This window comes from Euprymna scolopes, chromosome 9 (assembly GCF_053919585.1).
Source record: "Euprymna scolopes isolate OS-2025 chromosome 9, ASM5391958v1, whole genome shotgun sequence".
Lineage (NCBI taxonomy): Eukaryota > Metazoa > Mollusca > Cephalopoda > Sepiida > Sepiolidae > Euprymna > Euprymna scolopes.
Window position 1 is genome coordinate 149,444,854 of NC_136490.1, and position 18,864 is coordinate 149,463,717.

At 53.7% G+C, this 18,864-nt stretch overlaps 1 non-coding gene and 1 pseudogene across 1 annotated transcript; both read left to right on the forward strand.

Annotated features, from left to right (window-relative positions):
- The first annotated feature begins 1,612 nt into the window (after positions 1-1,612).
- LOC145285314 (U2 spliceosomal RNA) lies at positions 1,613-1,802 on the forward strand. The gene has a single exon (XR_013869051.1). It is a non-coding gene; the product is annotated as a U2 spliceosomal RNA (small nuclear RNA).
- A 14,392-nt stretch (positions 1,803-16,194) lies between these two features.
- On the forward strand, positions 16,195-16,327 carry LOC145285398 (U2 spliceosomal RNA; annotated as a pseudogene).
- Positions 16,328-18,864: the final 2,537 nt, after the last annotated feature.

Below are 18,864 nucleotides of genomic sequence, written 5' to 3' on the forward strand. Positions count from 1 at the left end.
CCTAGGTGGAGGCTATATGAGGAATTAGTGGTGGGTACTGCGAACGACCCGCTGGTGGAGCGGCTACATGTGTCGAGGGGGGGTTCTCTCGCTGTGGAGTTGGGCGCCTGCCAGTAGCTATTTAAATAATTCAGAGTTTTCAGTAACGTGGAGGCTAGTCCGGTATGTGTTGCCACTCTTCGACCGACTTGCCAGGGATTCTTTGGATAGGGATTATTACTTTCCCCCGTGCCCACGCTGCAACGATGAAGATGAAACGAGAGAACACGCGTTCTTTCTTTGCAGCGGGGTGCGGAGTCTCTGGATGTATGTCGAAGGGGTAACAGCTCGCATCGACCCCGAGCGGTTGGTGCCACTTTATTTGGTGTATGTGGTTGACAATGTGGACCCGCCGTTTATCAGGGAGAAACGGGCGGTGTTTCTGGCGATCATGGCTGTAGCTAGGCTAGTGACGCGGGTTTCACGTCTGGGCATTGTCTATGAGGGGCGATCTGTTTCCGATCAGGATCTGGTTGTTTATTTTAAGCATCAACTTAAAATAAAAATCAGATGTGATTGGGAAAGATTGCACCGCATAGACTTTGATAGGAGATAGGTGCACAACACTTGCTTGTGCATCCGACGAGGAGCTAGGTATGAGCTCGTGTTCCAACCCTAGTGGTATTCGTCTTGAGGTGCTGAAGTTTCGATTGTCGTACACTCGGAACCCAGCCCCTTTAAATTTTTATACGGGGTTTACTTCGTAACATGGGTAGGTGTAGGTTTGCTAGTTAGGCAGAGTAACCACCTAGAGTGGAAAGCATGTTCTTTATTTAGGGCCTAGACTAGGGTGTATGTGAGTTTGATCATGTCCCCTTTAGCTCTTTATTTTTCGATAAGATTGGGCATCTTTGGAAGCTCTCCTAGTGCCAAAGTCCACCTGTTTTATTTTGACCTAGGCCTGTTTTCACCTTTACGTATTTGATCTTGGAAGACGCCATCCATCCCTGTTATCCCCGACCCTAATTTATTTTTTCTTACAAATCCCTATTTCCTCCACTCCCCTCTATGGAACGACCTGCTTGCTTTCACCCTTTACCCCTAGGGGGAAGAGGACCGGAAGACAGTGGGCGTTTACTACGACCGACCAGCCGTCAGGTAGGGAGGGTCCCCTTACTAACCCGCCCCCATAGGCATTTTAAGTTGTTTTCTTTTTCTTTCTTTTTAGGTGTATTTCAGTTTGCCCCCCTCCCCATCATCTCACCCACATTTATAAAAAAAAAAGAAAAATACTTTTAAGTTTGTACATAATATTTTGTTTTGTTTTCTTTGTATATAAATTTCTTTTGCTTTACAGAATGAATGTCGCCCGCCATCCCGTTAAGCTTGGGAGCTGTCATTTTAAATAGGTCCTGGTAAACATGTAGGCGGATGTGAAATGATAGAAACTAGTGTAGGTTTTCTCTAAATAAAATACTTGCTTTCCAATGCAAGTCTAGCTAGGAAATTTAGCAAAGTCCCGTTTTCTTCCCCATTTCCCCTTACTGGCCTTGGTGCCTAAGTTGTATCGGACCCCAAATGAGGTCCTGGCAGTAGATAATGCCAGGGCCGGGGCCGATACGACTAAATATCGATCGCTTCTCGGCCTCTTCTGGCTAAGATCAAAGTGTAGTATCTGTTCTTCAGTGCTTGCTCTGGTCTGCTATTAGTTGTCGAGTTGGGAGCTTTTAGCCTTTGGTCAAAAGTCTTTTTTCTTTTTGGCCTCTTTTGGCGTCTTGCTCTTGCGAGGACCAGCCCCTTCTTTGGGGATTGGACCTCCTTGAGAACTTGTTGAATTTTTGTTTTGTTTTTTGTTAACTGTTGTTTTCTATTTTTTACAGATAGTCCGGGGTCTAGCTAGAGCTTAAGCAGCCGGCAGGGCCAAGGGATACCGACGTGCCTTTTTAGGCGAAGGTCCCTTGGTTTCCGAATCGGCGGGCACTAGTTGGGCTCCGGGCCTTCACTTAGATGGAGCAGGCCTCTGCTCCTGCCACCTTGGGGGACGCCCCAGGTGTAGTGTCCGAGACGGGTCGGGGGGGTGCCATCCCGCAAGGCACCCCCAGTTCGAGAAGGGTTCCCGGGGTCGCCACCCCAGAGGTCGGATCGAGAGCGGGGGTCGCTGCCCCCAGTCCAGTGGTCGAGACTACTGGCATGAGTTCGGAAGGGTCGAGTTCGGCCGCGGGGGTCGCCGCCCCCAGTTCGAGACGCGTGTCGGGGGTTGCTGCCCGTAAAGGCAACCCCAGTTCGAGTGCAGCGGTCGCTAAGGCAGGCAGAATGATGGTCGCGGGGGGGGATGCCCCGTGGGGTACCCCCAATGAGGTGGGTCCTAGCGTTGCCATCATAGAAGTCCCCCCAACTGTAGCTATAGGCAGAGCAGGGGCTATGACAAGGGAGAAAGTGGCGGAGGCTTGGAGGAACTCCATGAGGGAGTCGAAAGGAGACGAGGAGGCTGCGACCTGGGAGGAGGCGCGGAAAAACCGTAGACGGCCGGTTAAGCGTTGGTGGGTCCCGGACGAGGGTCCCCCAACTGGAACGCAATCTGAGAGGAACAGCCCACAAAAGCCGTCGATGGAGGGCCTCAGAAAGGCAAAATCGGAGGAGGTAATCGTGGTGGATGGGTGCTCCCCGGGGTCAGGGAGGGCGTCAGCGACGGAAGCAGTACCAGCCAGTGCGGAGGATTGGCCAGCCCTCACCAAGGACGATTCCCCAATTCCGGCTGCACAAAGAGAGGTGACAACTGCATGGTCGGGCGCAAAGACAAGTACGGCGGTTCCAGGAGGCAAGAAGAAGACCCCCCAGTACTACAAAGACCTCCTGGAAAATAATTTTAAGGAATATGCGTCCGGCAGCGTGATGAAGATTGTTCCAGGGGTACAAGAGGCCATACAGGAGCGGTCGATCGCCTTCCTCACCTTCGACGAGAAGGGGAAGGGACTCACCAGGATCCCGCAGGAGAAGATGGCGGAAATATTGGGAGAGCTGCGGATTCCGGCCCAGTATATGGTTCGGCGTTTTTTTTGCCATGTGGGATATCCTTTTGCCATCAAGGGAGGTTGCAGAGAGACTGTCAAAAGGGGATCTCACATGGAAAGGATTTCGACTGAGGCCGGAATACAAGTCTAAGAGAAGGGCAGCTGTTACGATAAAAGGGGTGCCCAGCTTCATCTCGGAGGACCAGCTGGGTGCCACGATGTCCCAATATGGAGAGGTTGAAAGTGTGCAGCCGGTGATTGGGCCCCGTGGAATAAGGATGGGGGAGATTAAGCTCGAGATGAGGGTCGATAGGAAGGAGGTAGAAAAGATCCCCTCCCAACTATCTTGCGAGGGTTGGACCATGCTAGTTCTGGTAGAAGGGAGGAGACCGCACTGCTGGTCCTGCCAAAAACCTGGCCATGTGTCCCGCTTCTGTCCCAAAAGGATAGAGGAAGAGAAGAAGAACAAGGGGCAGAAGCCGGCCGAAGAAAAGGCAGTAAAAAGGAACGAGGCCGACACCTGGAGCAAGGTGGTGTCCAGGAGGACCAAGAAAATAGCTGAGGTGTCCGCTCCCACAACAACACCCAGAGGAGCGGCGGTGTCGGCCAAACGGAAGCTCAGGGTCAGCTCCTCCGAATCAGAAGGAGAAGAGGGAGGAGAATCCAAGAAGGATGCAAAAAGAGAAAAGACGGCAGAAGAAGACCCTGAGCATCCGCCAACAGCCCCCGATGAGGATGTCCAGGCCACCCCTCCCCTATTCAACACGCCTCCAGAGGAAAAGGAGCCGGGCGAAGCCCCTGAAACACCGATGGAGGCTGAGGAGCCAGTAAGAAAACAAACAGAGAAGCCGGCAGCCCCCAGAGAGGAGAAGACAAGGAAGTTTCCTTTCTGGCCGGGGGAAAGGATATGTGAAGTAAGGATGAGTGAGACGGTCAGCGACCTCAACGGGAGACAAAAAAAACATCTCAAGTCCCTCGAAAGCCTCTCAAAGGTGGACGAGAAGGAGGTCGCTGATCCCAGAAACTTCCCGGATGCTCCTCAGCTCATCACGTTCGTCCGGCCAAATAGGGGAGGGCGAGCGAAAGCCCTATGGAGGATGCTGGAGGCCAGCAAAACAGCGTTCAAGGGGCTAAAGATATTCGACGGGGAGCACCCATCACTAGGGCAAATAGCCAAGAAAAGTGAGGGGCGGGTCCCTATTTATGTTCACCCCTCCCTGTATAGGGCTCTAAAAATTACGTTTCCTCTGGACGTTGGGGGCCTGGCTAGAGACGGACGGCTTACGTCCGACCTGCTCTCGGGCAGTCTTGGTCAAGCCTTTGACGTCCTGTCCCCCGAGGACTTCAGACCCCTAGTTGACGAATTTTACTAGGTAGGGAAGCATGGCCACGGGCTTGAACCTGGCTAGTTTGAATGCGAGGGGCATGAGATCTCGAAGCAAAGCTGCTCGCGTGCTGAGGGATCTCGTGGCCCTTGAGGTAGATATAGCTGCGTTGCAGGAGACCCACTTTGTTGGGCCCGGGGATTGCAGTGTGCTGGTCAACGACTTTGACGTTTACTCAGCATACGGCAATCTCCGTAGCAGTGGGGTTTCTGTTCTAGTAAGTCGCACCCTGTCTGCGACGGTTACCGTTATCCACGCCGACGCTCATGGGAGGCTGGTCGTGGTCGATGTTGCCGTTAAAAGCGGCGTGTTCCGGATAGTGGCAGTTTATGCACCTAACATCCCCAGCGAGAGGGTTTCCTTTTTTCGGCGGGTGGAGGTGTTTCTCTCTTCGGGTCCGGAGCGGGTAGTGTTAATGGGGGACTGGAATGCCGTCCTGGACCCCAGCATAGATAAGGTCGGGGGGGTTAGAGGGTCGGGTTGGTGTGAAAGCAGCCTGTCTGACCTGATGGCCTCGTGCGATCTGGTCGATAGGTTCCGTCTGGATCACCCCGGGAGGGAGATGTGGACGTGGCATACTAGTGCGGCCTCCAGTCCAAGTACATACTTGGACAGGATGTTAATTAGAAGGGGCGACGTAGATTTTCTATCTTGTCCCACGTTCCACTGGCTAGGTCATTCGGACCACAAACTCGTGTTGGCCCGTTTGAAGTTAGGTAATAGGCCTAGGTTGGCTGGCTACTGGAAGTTGAACGCCTCCTTGTTGGAGTCGGAAGACTTCCGGGAGCGGCTGACAACACTAATCCAGAGGGAGTTAGTGGGGGCGGTTACCGGGAGTAGCTGGTGGGTTAAGCTTAAGGTCACCATTAGGCGCTTTTGTGTCCACTATAGCCAAAGCCTCGCGTTAGTTAGGGCTCGGACCAAAAGGCACTTAGACGATAGACTGACCCGGGCGGTGGCAGGGGGGGATTCCCTAGAACTAGCTCTAGTAAAGGAGGACCTGAATCGCTTGGCTAGCGAGCGATACACAGGTCAGGTAGTTAGAGCTAGGTTAAAAAGAGTCTCCAACGAAGCCGCGAACGTTGACGCTGTTGAGCGTGGGGCTGCTTTAAGACGTGGCTCGGATGGGTACATTCGGGAGGTGAAAGACCTGGAAGGGCGCTCTCTCGTGTCGGCGCGGGAGATCTGCAACGGGTTTCGACAACATCTGGAGGAGCGATTCACCCAACTACCCAGACTCCGCGGCCAGGAGTTTGGCGGCTATTTGGCTGGCTCGCCCCGCCTTACTGCGGACCGAGCGGCTAGCTGCGAGGGGATGGTTACGGAGCGTGAGGTCATTACTGCGTTGAAGCAGGTAGGCCTCAACAAATCTCCGGGACTTGATGGTTTGCCCTATGAATTGTTCTTGAGGCTGTCGCCCATGTTTGTGCCCCTTCTGACGGGCGTGTTTAACCACTGGTTTGTCACGGGCTCGATCCCGAGACAGGTAACCAAAGGAGTGGTCACGCTTCTGAAGAAGGGGAACCAACCTGGAGGGGGGAATCTAGACGATTACAGGCCGATCACTCTGCTTAACGCAGACGTGAAGATTTTGGCTCGCGTTCTCGCAAACCGGATGCAGGTTGTTATCGGTGACTTGATCGAACCGGATCAGAATTACGCTGTGAAGGGTCGATCAATTCAGAACAACTTGCACCTGGTGCGCTTGATCTTAGAGGGTTTAGAAGACGACACGGAAGCCGCGCTGATCAATTTGGATCAGTCCAAGGCGTTCGATAGGGTGGACCATGGGTTCCTGAGGTCTGTTGTGGAAACCGCCGGCTTTGGTCCGGACTTCCGCAAGTGGGTCTCTGCTCTGTATCGTGATCCCGCGGTAGTGGTGCAAGTCAACGGTAGGTTGTCGGAGTCCTTTGGGGTCTCTCGGTCGGTGCGGCAGGGCTGTCCGCTGTCGCCTCTGCTCTATGTCCTGGCGTTGGAGCCCTTCCTTCGCAAATTAAGGGACGAGGCGGCGAGACCAGTCCTACGCGGCATTGCTCTACCTGGCGGCCGATTTGCCAGGGTGTCCGCGTACGCTGATGACGTCACCGTTTTCGCAGCTTGTCGTAACGACATCGAAGCGGTGATAGAGGCGATCGCTGAGTACGAAGTTGTTACAGGGGCCGTGATCAATCGCAGCAAGTCCGTCGGCCTGCGGTTGAGCGCCTGGACCGGGGTAAACTCGCTTCCAGGTGCGTTCGGCTGGACTGATGGCCCGGTTAAGATCCTCGGCGTGTGGTTCGGGCCGGATCTCCAGTTGGACAAGAATTGGTCGGAGGTACAGACGAAGGTCGAATCGTCGGTCGTGTCTTGGATTCGAAGGAGGTTGTCCTTGAAGGGTCGTGCGGAGGCATGCGCCACTTACGTGTTTCCGCTGATCCTTTACCGTTTATCTGTTCTTCCCCTGCCTGCGGACCGCTGTAAGGCTTTAGAGCGCCTCCTTTTTAAACTGCTGTGGAAAGGAGGAAAGCCGTATGTCCGTAGACAGGTCTGTACGCAGAAACTTGGCGAGGGAGGCTTGGGAATGCCGGACTTGAAAAGTCACAAGCATGCTGAAAGACTGGCGTTCCTGAGTCGTACACTGTTAGAGGAGACGCACTGGGTACCAGCGGTGGAACAGGCTTTTCCGCAGCTCGTATCCGCCCCTGCCGCTGAAGGTCGCAGAAGACCAGCAGGGGATTCGCGTTTCTTCACCGAGTGCCGGGCTGCCCTTAGGGCGTTGCCGGGGTCCAGTGACCTTGCGCGGTCTAGGAGGAGGCTGTATCGGGATCTAGTGGTGGGGACCGCTAACGATCCGCTGGTGGAGCGGCTACATCTGTCGGGGGAGGAGGTTCTCTCGCTGTGGAGTTGGGCGCCTGCCAGCAGTCATTTAAATAATTCAGAATTTTCAGTAACGTGGAGACTGGTCCGGGACGCGTTGCCACTTTTCGACCGACTTGCCAGAGATTGCCGGGATAGAGAATTTTATTATCCCCCGTGCCCCCGCTGCAATGACGAGGAGGAGGACGAGACGAGGGAACACGCGTTCTTTCTTTGCAGCGGGGTGCGGAGTCTCTGGAGGTATGTCGAAGAGGTAACGGCTCGCATCGACCCCGAGCGGTCGGTGCCACTTGATTTAGCGTATGTGGTCGATAATGTGGACCCGCCGTTTTCTAGGGAGAAACGGTTGGTGTTTCTAGCGATACTAGCCGTAGCTAGGTTAGTGACGTGGGTTTCACGTCTAGACATCGTCTATGAGGGGCAGTCTGTTTCCGATCGGGATCTGGTCGTTCGTTTTAAGCACCAACTTAAAACGAAAATCAGATGCGATTGGGAAAGGTTGCCCCGCATCGACTTTGATAGAAGATGGGTGCACAACACTAGTTTGTGCATCCGACGAGGAGCCAGGTTCGAGTTCGTGCTTCCCCCTGGTTAGAATTGGTCCTAGGGTGCTGGGGTTGGTGTTTTCTATACTCGGAACCCACCCCAATGTATTTGTTAAACAAGAGTTTACTCTTGTCCATGGGTAGAAGCTAGGGTTAGTTAGGAGATGGTAACCACTTCGAGTGGAAGATGAGTATCTTTATTAGGGCCTAGACTAGGGATGTATGTGTGTCGATCCGGTCCCTGATTTATTTTTATTCGGCACTAGGAGAGCTTCCAAAGATGCCCACTCCCACTTGTTTGTTTTGTCCCCGGCCTTTGTTGCCCCTTATGCATTTTTATCTTGGAAGACGCCGTCCATTCCCGACGAACCCCCTCCACAAGTTATTTTTTCACCAGCAGTTTTTGCTGTCCCGTAGATCCTCCATTCCCCACTAGGGAGCGACCTGCTTGCTTTCACCTTTCCCTTCGGGGAGGGGACCGGAAGACAGTGGGCGTTCCACTAACGAGTAGAGAGTAGGATGGGAGGGTCCCTTACTAATCCGCCCCCATAGGCATTTTGTTAAGTTGTTTTCTTTTTCTTTCTTTTTGGGTGTATTTTAGCTTGCCCCCCTCCCCTTCATCTCACCCCCATTTATTTAAAAAAAAAAAAAAAAAAAAAAAAAAATACTTTTGTTTGTACATATATAATTTTTGTTTTGTTTGATGTAAATACACTTTTTTATTATTACAGAATGCATGAAGGTCGCCTGCCATCCCGTTAAGCTGGGGAGAATTAGTTTTATTTTAAATAGGTCCTGGTAAGAATGTAAGGCGAATTGTAGAATGATAGTTCTCTAGTGTAGTCTTTTAATAAAGAACTTGTCTTTCAGTACAAGTCTAGCGTTAGCTCTAGTAAAGACCCGATTTCTTTTTTCCCCCACACCCCCCTACTTGGCCCTGGTGCCTAAGTTGTTACGGACCCCAAATAAGGCCTTGGCAGTAGATAATGCCAAGGTCGGGGCCGTAACGACTAAATAAATTCTCGGCCTCTTCTGGCCAAGATCAAAGTGTAGTATCTGTTCCGGCAGATGCTGCACTTAAGATAATTTGTACCAGTCAATGGAGGGGAAACCCTCTATACTGGGACAATTATTATTTTTGGTAACCAGAGTGACCCCTTTTAGGGGAGCTGGTTTTTACCTCACATTAAAAACGGCCTTGTGCCTAATTTGCTCAGTGGGGGAGCAAATAAATACCATCTGTTCTTCAGTGCTTGCTCTGGTCTGCTTTTAGTGTGTCGAGTTGGGAGCTTTTGGCCTTTGGTCAAAAGTCTTTTTTCTTTGGCCTCTTTTGGCGTCTTGCTCTTGCGAGGACCAGCCCCTTCTTTGGGGATTGGCCCTCTTTGAGAACTTGTTGAATTTTTGTTTTGTTTTTTATTAACTGTTGTTTTCCATTTTCTTGCAGATAGTCCGGGGTCTAGCTAGAGCTTAAGCAGCCGGCAGGGCCAAGGGATACCGACGTGCCTTTTTAGGCGAAGGTCCCTTGGTTTCCGAATCGGCGGGCACTAGTTGGGCTCCGGGCCTTCACTTAGATGGAGCAGGCCTCTGCTCCTGCCACCTTGGGGGACGCCCCAGGTGTAGTGTCCGAGACGGGTCGGGGGGGTGCCATCCCGCAAGGCACCCCCAGTTCGAGAAGGGTTCCCGGGGTCGCCACCCCAAGTTCGGTGTCCGGATCGCGAGCGGGGGTCGCTGCCCCCAGTACAGTGGTCAAGGCCACTGGAGGTAGAAGGGAAGGGGTCGAATCCCCTTGGTCGAGATCGGTCGCGGGGCTCGCCGCCCCAAGTTCGAGACGCGTGTCGGGGGTTGCTGCCCGTAAAGGCAACCCCAGTTCGAGTGCCGTTGTCGCTGCCGCGGGTTGTCAAATGGTCGCGGGGGGGATCGCCCGATGGGGTACCCCTAATATGGTAGAGGAAGAACAGGGGGTCGCTAGTCCCAATGTTACCGTGGTAGAGGTCGCCCCAACAGCAGCTACTGATAATGTAGGGGCCATGACGCGGGAGCAAGTGGCGGAGGCATGGAGGAAATCCATGAGGGAGACACAGGGAGACGAGGAGGCAGCCACTTGGAAGGACGCTCGAAAGAACCGAAGACGGCCGGTGAAGCGTTGGTGGGTCCCGGACGAGGGTCCCCCAACAGAGACAAAATCAGAACGAAGCAGCCCCCAAAAGCCGTCAATGGAGGGGCTCCGAAGGTCCAAGTCGGAGGAAGTGGTTGTGGTAGATGGGTGCTCCCCGGGGTCAGGGAGGGCGACGGGAGAGAGTGCGGTTCCCACCAGTGCGGAGGATTGGCCATCATTGACCAAGGATGATTCCCCCATTCCGGCTGCACAAAAGGAAGTAGCAACTGCCTGGACCGGCGCAAGGAGTCAGTCAGCTGTTCCAGGAGGCAAAAAGAAGACCCCCCAATACTATAAAGACCTCCTGGAAAACAACTTCAGAGAATATGCAGCTGGCAGCGTCATGAAGGTGGTTCCGGGCGTTCAAGAGGCCATCCAGGAGCGGTCGATTGCCTTCCTCACCTTCGACGAGAAGGGGAAGGGACTCACAAGGATCCCGCAGGAAAAAATGGCCGAGATTTTAGGAGAGCTGCGAATTCCGGCCCAGTATATGGTGCGGCGTTTTTTTGCCATGTGGGATGTCCTTTTGCCAACGAGGGAAGATGCGGAAAGGTTGTCAAAAGGAGATCTCACCTGGAAAGGGTTTCGACTGCGGCCGGAATACAAGTCGAAAAGAAGAGTAGCAGTTACCATCAAGGGGGTGCCCAGCTTCATCTCGGAGGACCAGCTGGGCGCCACGATGTCTCAATTTGGCGAAGTAGAATGCGTGCAGCCGGTGATTGGCCCCCGAGGAATAAGGATGGGGGAAATCAAGATGGAGATGAGGGTCAGCAGAAAGGAAGTGGAGAAGATCCCCTCCCAACTATCGTGTGAAGGATGGACCATGTTGGTGCTGGTAGAAGGGAGGAGACCGCACTGCTGGTCCTGCCAGAAACCGGGCCATGTGTCCCGCTTCTGTCCCAAAAGGATGGAAGAGGAAAAGAAAAAGGACGGACAGGAGCCGGTCAGGGAAAAGGCGGTGGACAAGGATCGGGCCGACACCTGGAGCAAGGTTGTGTCCAGGAGGACCAAAAAAACAGCAGAGGTGTCCGCTCCCACAACAACACCCAGAGGAGCGGCGGTGTCGGCCAAGCGTAAGCTCAGGGTCAGCTCCTCCGAATCAGAAGGAGAGGAAGGAGGAGACACGAAGAAAGACGCTAAAAGAGAAAAAACAGCAGAAGAAGACCCTGAGCATCCGCCAACAGTCCCCGAAGAGGATGTCCAGGCCACCCCTCCCCTATTCAATACGCCTCCAGAAGAAAAGGAGCCGGGCGAAGCTCCGGAAACACCCATGGAGGCTGAGGAGCCAACAGTAAAGCAAGTAAAAGAGAAGCCAGTAGCCCCCAGAGAAGTGAAGACCAGAAAACTTCCTTTCAGGCCGGGGGAGAAGATTTGCGTAGTAGGAACCGAGGAAACGGTCAGCGACCTCAATGGGAGGCAAAAAAAACATCTGAAGTCCCTCGAAAACCTCTCAAAGGTGGACGAGAAGGAGGTCGCTGATCCCAGGAACTTTGCAGATGCTCCTCAGCTGATTACGTTCGTCCGGCCAAATAGGGGAGGGCGAGCGAAGGCCCTATGGAGGATGCTGGAAGAGAGCAAAACAGCCTTCAAGGGATTAAAAATTTTTGACGGGGAGCACCCATCACTAGGGCAGATAGCCAAAAAGTGCGAAGGGCGGGTCCCCATTTATGTTCACCCCTCCCTGTATAGGGCTTTAAAGATTACGTTTCCTCTGGACGTTGGGGGCCTGGCCAGAAACGGACGGCTTACGTCCGACCTGCTCTCGGGCAGTCTTGGCCAGGCTTTTGACGTCCTATCCCCCGAGGACTTCAGACCCCTAGTCGACGAATTCTACTAGGTAAGGAAGCATGGCCACGGGCTTGAACCTGGCTAGTTTAAATGCGAGGGGCATGAGATCTCGAAGCAAGGCTGCTCGCGTGCTGAGGGATCTCGTGGCCCTTGAGGTAGATATAGCTGCGTTGCAGGAGACCCACTTTGTTGGGCCCGGGGATTGCAGTGTGCTGGTCAACGACTTTGACGTTTACTCAGCATACGGCAATCTCCGTAGCAGTGGGGTTTCTGTTCTAGTAAGTCGCACCCTGTCTGCGACGGTTACCGTTATCCACGCCGACGCTCATGGAAGGCTGGTCGTGGTCGATGTTGCCGTTAAAAGCGGCGTGTTCCGGATAGTGGCAGTTTATGCGCCTAACATCCCCAGCGAGAGGGTTTCCTTTTTTCGGCGGGTGGAGGTGTTTCTCTCTTCGGGTCCGGAGCGGGTAGTTTTAATGGGGGACTGGAATGCCGTCCTGGACCCCAGCATAGATAAGGTCGGGGGGGTTAGAGGGTCGGTGCGGTGCGAAAGCAGCCTGTCTGACCTGATGGCCTCGTGCGATCTGGTCGACAGGTTCCGTCTGGATCACCCCGGGAGGGAGATGTGGACGTGGCATACTAGTGCGGCCTCCAGTCCAAGTACATACTTGGACAGGATGTTAATTAGAAGGGGCGACGTAGATTTTCTATCTTGTCCCACGTTCCACTGGCTAGGTCATTCGGACCACAAACTCGTGTTGGCCCGTTTTAAGTTAGGTAATAGGCCTAGGTTGGCTGGCTACTGGAAGTTGAACGCCTCCTTGTTGGAGTCGGAAGACTTCCGGGAGCGGCTAACGACACTAATCCAGAGGGAGTTAGTGGGGGCGGTTACCGGGAGTAGCTGGTGGGTTAAGCTTAAGGTGACCATTAGGCGCTTTTGTGTCCAATATAGCCAACGCCTCGCGTTAGTTAGGGCTCGGACCAAAAGGCACTTAGACGATAGACTGACCCGGGCGGTGGCGGGGGGGGACTCCCTAGAACTAGCTCTAGTTAAGGAGGACCTGAATCGCTTGGCTAGCGAGCGATACACAGGGCAGGTAGTTAGAGCTAGGTTAAAAAGAGTTTCCAACGAAGCCGCGAACGTTGACGCTGTTGAGCGTGGGGCTGCTTTAAGACGTGGCTCGGATGGGTACATTCGGAAAGTGAAAGACCTGGAAGGGCGCTCTCTCGTGTCGGCGCGGGAGATCTGCAACGGGTTTCGACAACATCTGGAGGAGCGATTCACCCAACTACCCAGACTCCGCGGCCAGGAGTTTGGCGGCTATTTGGCTGGCTCGCCCCGCCTTACTGCGGACCGAGCGGCTAGCTGCGAGGGGATGGTTACGGAGCGTGAGGTCATTACTGCGTTGAAGCAGGTAGGCCTCAACAAATCTCCGGGACTTGATGGTTTGCCCTATGAATTGTTCTTGAGGCTGTCGCCCATGTTTGTGCCCCTTCTGACAGGCGTGTTTAACCACTGGTTTGTCACGGGCTCGATCCCGAGACAGGTAACCAAAGGAGTGGTCACGCTTCTGAAGAAGGGGAACCAACCTGGAGGGGGGAATCTAGACGATTACAGGCCGATCACTCTGCTTAACGCAGACGTGAAGATTTTGGCTCGCGTTCTTGCAAACCGGATGCAGGTTGTTATCGGTGACTTGATCGAACCGGATCAGAATTACGCTGTGAAGGGTCGATCAATTCAGAACAACTTGCACCTGGTGCGCTTGATCTTAGAGGGTTTAGAAGACGACACGGAAGCCGCGCTGATCAATTTGGATCAGTCCAAGGCGTCTGATAGGGTGGACCATGGGTTCCTGAGGTCTGTTGTGGAAACCGCCGGCTTTGGTCCGGACTTCCGCAAGTGGGTCTCTGCTCTGTATCGTGATCCCGCGGTAGTGGTGCAAGTTAACGGTAGGTTGTCGGAGTCCTTTGGGGTCTCTCGGTCGGTGCGGCAGGGCTGTCCGCTGTCGCCTCTGCTCTATGTCCTGGCGTTGGAGCCCTTCCTTCGCAAATTAAGGGACGAGGCGGCGAGACCAGTCCTACGCGGCATTGCTCTACCTGGCAGCCGATTTGCCAGGGTGTCCGCGTACGCTGATGACGTCACCGTTTTCGCAGCTAGTCGTAACGACATCGAAGCGGTGATAGAGGCGATCGCTGAGTACGAAGTTGTTACAGGGGCCGTGATCAATCGCAGCAAGTCCGTCGGCCTGCGGTTGAGCGCCTGGACCGGGGTAAACTCGCTTCCAGGTGCGTTCGGCTGGACTGATGGCCCGGTTAAGATCCTCGGCGTGTGGTTCGGGCCGGATCTCCAGTTGGACAAGAATTGGTCGGAGGTACAGACGAAGGTCGAATCGTCGGTCGTGTCTTGGATTCGAAGGAAATTGTCCTTGAAGGGTCGTGCGGAGGCATGCGCCACTTACGTGTTTCCGCTGATCCTTTACCGTTTATCTGTTCTTCCCCTGCCTGCGGACCGCTGTAAGGCTTTAGAGCGCCTCCTTTTTAAACTGCTGTGGAAAGGAGGAAAGCCGTATGTCCGTAGACAGGTCTGTACGCAGAAACTTGGCGAGGGAGGCTTGGGAATGCCGGACTTGATAAGTCACAAGCATGCTGAAAGACTGGCGTTCCTGAGTCGTACACTGTTAGAGGAGACGCACTGGGTACCAGCGGTGGAACAGGCTTTTCCGCAGCTCGTATCCGCCCCTGCCGCTGAAGGTCGCAGAAGACCAGCAGGGGATTCGCGTTTCTTCACCGAGTGCCGGGCTGCCCTTAGGGCGTTGCCGGGGTCCAGTGACCTTGCGCGGTCTAGGAGGAGGCTGTATTGGGATCTAGTGGTGGGGACCGCTAACGATCCGCTGGTGGAGCGGCTACATCTGTCGGGGGAGGAGGTTCTCTCGCTGTGGAGTTGGGCGCCTGCCAGCAGTCATTTAAATAATTCAGAATTTTCAGTAACGTGGAGACTGGTCCGGGACGCGTTGCCACTTTTCGACCGACTTGCTAGAGATTGCCGGGATAGAGAATTTTATTATCCCCCGTGCCCCAGCTGCAATGACGAGGAGGAGGACGAGACGAGGGAACACGCGTTCTTTCTTTGCAGCGGGGTGCGGAGTCTCTGGAGGTATGTCGAAGAGGTAACGGCTCGCATCGACCCCGAGCGGTCGGTGCCACTTGATTTAGCGTATGTGGTCGATAATGTGGACCCGCCGTTTTCTAGGGAGAAACGGTTGGTGTTTCTGGCGATACTAGCCGTAGCTAGGTTAGTGACGTGGGTTTCACGTTTAGACATCGTCTATGAGGGGCAGTCCGTTTCCGATCGGGATCTGATAGTTCGTTTTAAGCACCAACTTAAAACGAAAATCAGATGCGATTGGGAAAGGTTGCCCCGCATCGACTTTGATAGAAGATGGGTGCACAACACTAGTTTGTGCATCCGACGAGGAGCCAGTTTCGAGTTCGTGCTTCCCTCTGGTTAGAATTGGTCCTAGGGTGCTGGGGTTGGTGTTTTCTTTACTCGGAACCCACCCCAATGTATTTTTTAAACAAGAGTTTACTCTTGTCCATGGGTAGAAGCTAGGGTTAGTTAGGAGATGGTAACCACTTCGAGTGGAAGATTAGTATCTTTATTAGGGCCTAGACTAGGGATGTATGTGTGTCGATCCGGTCCCTGATTTATTTTTATTCGGCACTAGGAGAGCTTCCAAAGATGCCCACTCCCACTTGTTTGTTTTGTCCCTGGCCTTTGTTGCCCCTTATGAATTTTATCTTGGAAGACGCCATCCATTCCCGACGAACCCCCTCCACAAGTTATTTTTTCACCAGCAGTTTTTGCTGTCCCGTAGATCCTCCATTCCCCACTAGGGAGCGACCTGCTTGCTTTCACCCTTCCCTTCGGGGAGGGGACCGGAAGACAGTGGGCGTTCCACTAACGAGTAGAGAGTAGGACGGGAGGGTCCCTTACTAATCCGCCCCCATAGGCATTTTGTTTAGTTGTTTTCTTTTTCTTTCTTTTTGGGTGTATTTTAGCTTGCCCCCCTCCCCTTCATCTCATCCCCATTTATTTTATTAAAAAAAAAAAAAAAAAAAAAAAAAAATACTTTTGTTTGTATATATACTTTTTGTTTTGTTTGTGTAAATACTCTTTTTATTATTACAGAATGCATGAAGGTCGCCCGCCATCCCGTTAAGCTGGGGAGAATTAGTTTTGTTTTAAATAGGTCCTGGTAAGAATGTAAGGCGAATTGTAGAATGATAGTTCTCTAGTGTAGTCTTTTAATAAAGAACTTGTCTTTCAGTACAAGTCTAGCGTTAGCTCTAGTCAAGACCCGATTTCTTTTTTCCCCCACACCCCCCTACTTGGCCCTGGTGCCTAAGTTGTTACGGACCCCAAATAAGGCCTTGGCAGTAGATAATGCCAAGGTCGGGGCCGTAACGACTAAATAAATTCTCGGCCTCTTCTGGCTAAGATCAAAGTGTAGTATCTGTTCTTCAGTGCTTGCTCTGGTCTGCTTTTAGTGTGTCGAGTTGGGAGCTTTTGGCCTTTGGTCAAAAGTCTTTTTTCTTTGGCCTCTTTTGGCGTCTTGCTCTTGCGAGGACCAGCCCCTTCTTTTGGGATTGGACCTCCTTGAGAACTTGTTGAATTTTTGTTTTGTTTTTTATTAACTGTTGTTTTCCATTTTCTTTCAGATAGTCCGGGGTCTAGCTAGAGCTTAAGCAGCCGGCAGGGCCAAGGGATACCGACGTGCCTTTTTAGGCGAAGGTCCCTTGGTTTCCGAATCGGCGGGCACTAGTTGGGCTCCGGGCCCTCAGTTAGATGGAGCAGGCCTCTGCTCCTGCCACCTTGGGGGACGCCCCAGGTGTAGTGTCCGAGACGGGTCAGGGGGGTTCCATCCCGCAAGGCACCCCCAGTTCGAGAAGGGTTCCCGGGGTCGCCACCCCAAGTTCGGTGTCCGGATCGAGAGCGGGGGTCGCTGCCCCCAGTCCAGTGGCTGAGGCCGCTGGACAATGTTCGGAAGGGTCGAGATCGGTCGCGGGGGTCGCCGCCCCCAGTTCGAGACGCGTGTCGGGGGTTGCCACCCGTAAAGGTAACCCCAGTTCGAGTGCTGCAGTAGCTGCCGCTGGTAGCATGATGGTCGCCGGAGGAATCGCCCCGCGGGGCTCCCCCAATGAGGTAGTAGGTCCGGGTGTGGATAGCCCTAACGTCGCAATTGTAGAGGTTTCCCCAACCGTAGCGGTAGCAGGGGCCATAACGAGGGAACAGGTGGCCGAGGTATGGAGAAACTCCATGAAGGAATCTCAAGGGGACGAGGAGCCAGCGACGTGGGAGGCGGCCCGGAAGAGCAGAAGACGGCCGGTGAAACGTTGGTGGATCCCGGACGAGGGAGCCCAAAAAGGAACCCAGTCGGAAAAGAGTAGCCCCCAAAAGCTGTCGATGGAGGGTTTTAGGAGAACAAGGTCGGAGGAAGTAATAGTGGTTGATGGGTGCTCCCCGGGGTCAGGGAGGGCGTCAGCGACGGCAGCAGTTCTAGCCAGTGCAGAGGAGTGGCCAGCCCTCACGAAGGACGATTCCCCAATTCCGGCTGCACAAAAGGAAGTGACAACGGCCTGGTCTGGCGAAAAGCCGAAAACAGCAACTCCAGGAGGCAAGAAGAAGACCCCACAATACTACAAAGACCTCCTGGAAAACAATTTCAAGGACTACACGGCAGGCAGTACGATGAAGGTGGTACCAGGAATCCAGGAGGCCATCCAAGAGCGGTCAATTGCCTTCCTCACCTTCGACGAGAAGGGGAAGGGCCTCACCAGGATCCCCCAGGAGAAGATGGTGGAGATATTGGGAGAGCTGCGGATTCCGGCCCAGTACATGGTTCGAAGATTTTTTGCCATGTGGGATATCCTTTTGCCGACGAGGGAGGATGCAGAGAGGTTGTCAAAAGGAGATCTCACCTGGAAGGGTTATCGACTGCGGCCGGAATACAAGTCAAAGAGGAGAGCAGCGGTGACGGTCAAGGGAGTGCCCAGCTTCATCTCGGAGGACCAGATGGGCGCCACGATGTCCCAATATGGGGAAGTGGAGAACGTGAAGCCGGTGATTGATTTCCCCCATCCGGATTCCTCGGGGGCCAAAGTGGAAATGAGGGTAGACAGGAAGGAGATAGAAAAAATTCCCTCCCAGCTGACATGTGAAGGATGGACCATGCTTGTCCTGGTGGAAGGTAGAAGACCGCACTGCTGGTTCTGCCAAAAACCTGGCCACGTGTCCCGCTTCTGTCCCAGAAGGATAGAAGCAGAAAAAGAGAAACTTGGACAGAAGCCGGACGAGGAAAAGACGGCGGAAGTGAATGAGGCCGACACCTGGAGCAAGGTAGTGTCCAGGAAAACCAAGAAATCAGCAGTGGTGGCCGCTCCCACAACAACACCCAGAGGAGCGGCGGTGTCGGCCAAGCGCAAACTTAGGGTCAGCTCCTCCGACTCAGAAAGTGAAGAAGGAGGAGAAACTACCAAAAAGGGCACAAAAAGGGAGAAGAAAGCAGAAGAAGACCCTGAGCATCCGCCAACAGCCCCCGAAGAGGATGTCCAGGCCACCCCTCCCCTATTCAATACACCTCCAGAGGAAAAAGAGCCGGGCGAAGTTCCTGAGACACCCATGGAGGCTGAGGAGCCAACTGTGAAGCAGACGAAGGAAAAGTCAGCAGCCCCCAGAGAAGTAAAGACCAGAAAACTTCCTTTCTGGCCGGGGGAGAAGATGTGTGAAGTCCGGATAGAGGAAACGGTCAGCGACCTCAATGGGAGGCAAAGAAAACACCTAAAGGCCCTCGAAAACCTCTCAAAGGTGGACGAGAAGGAGGTCGCTGATCCCAGAAATTTCCCGGATGCTCCTCAGCTCATCACGTTCGTCCGGCCAAATAGGGGAGGGCGAGCGAAGGCTTTGTGGAGAATGCTGGAAGAGAGCAAGACAGCCTTCGGGGGGAAAAAAATCTTTGACGGGGAGCACCCATCACTAGGGCAAATAGCCAAGAAATGTGAGGGGCGGGTCCCTCTTTATGTTCACCCCTCCCTGTATAGGGCTCTAAAAATTACGTTTCCTCTGGACGTTGGGGGCCTGGCCA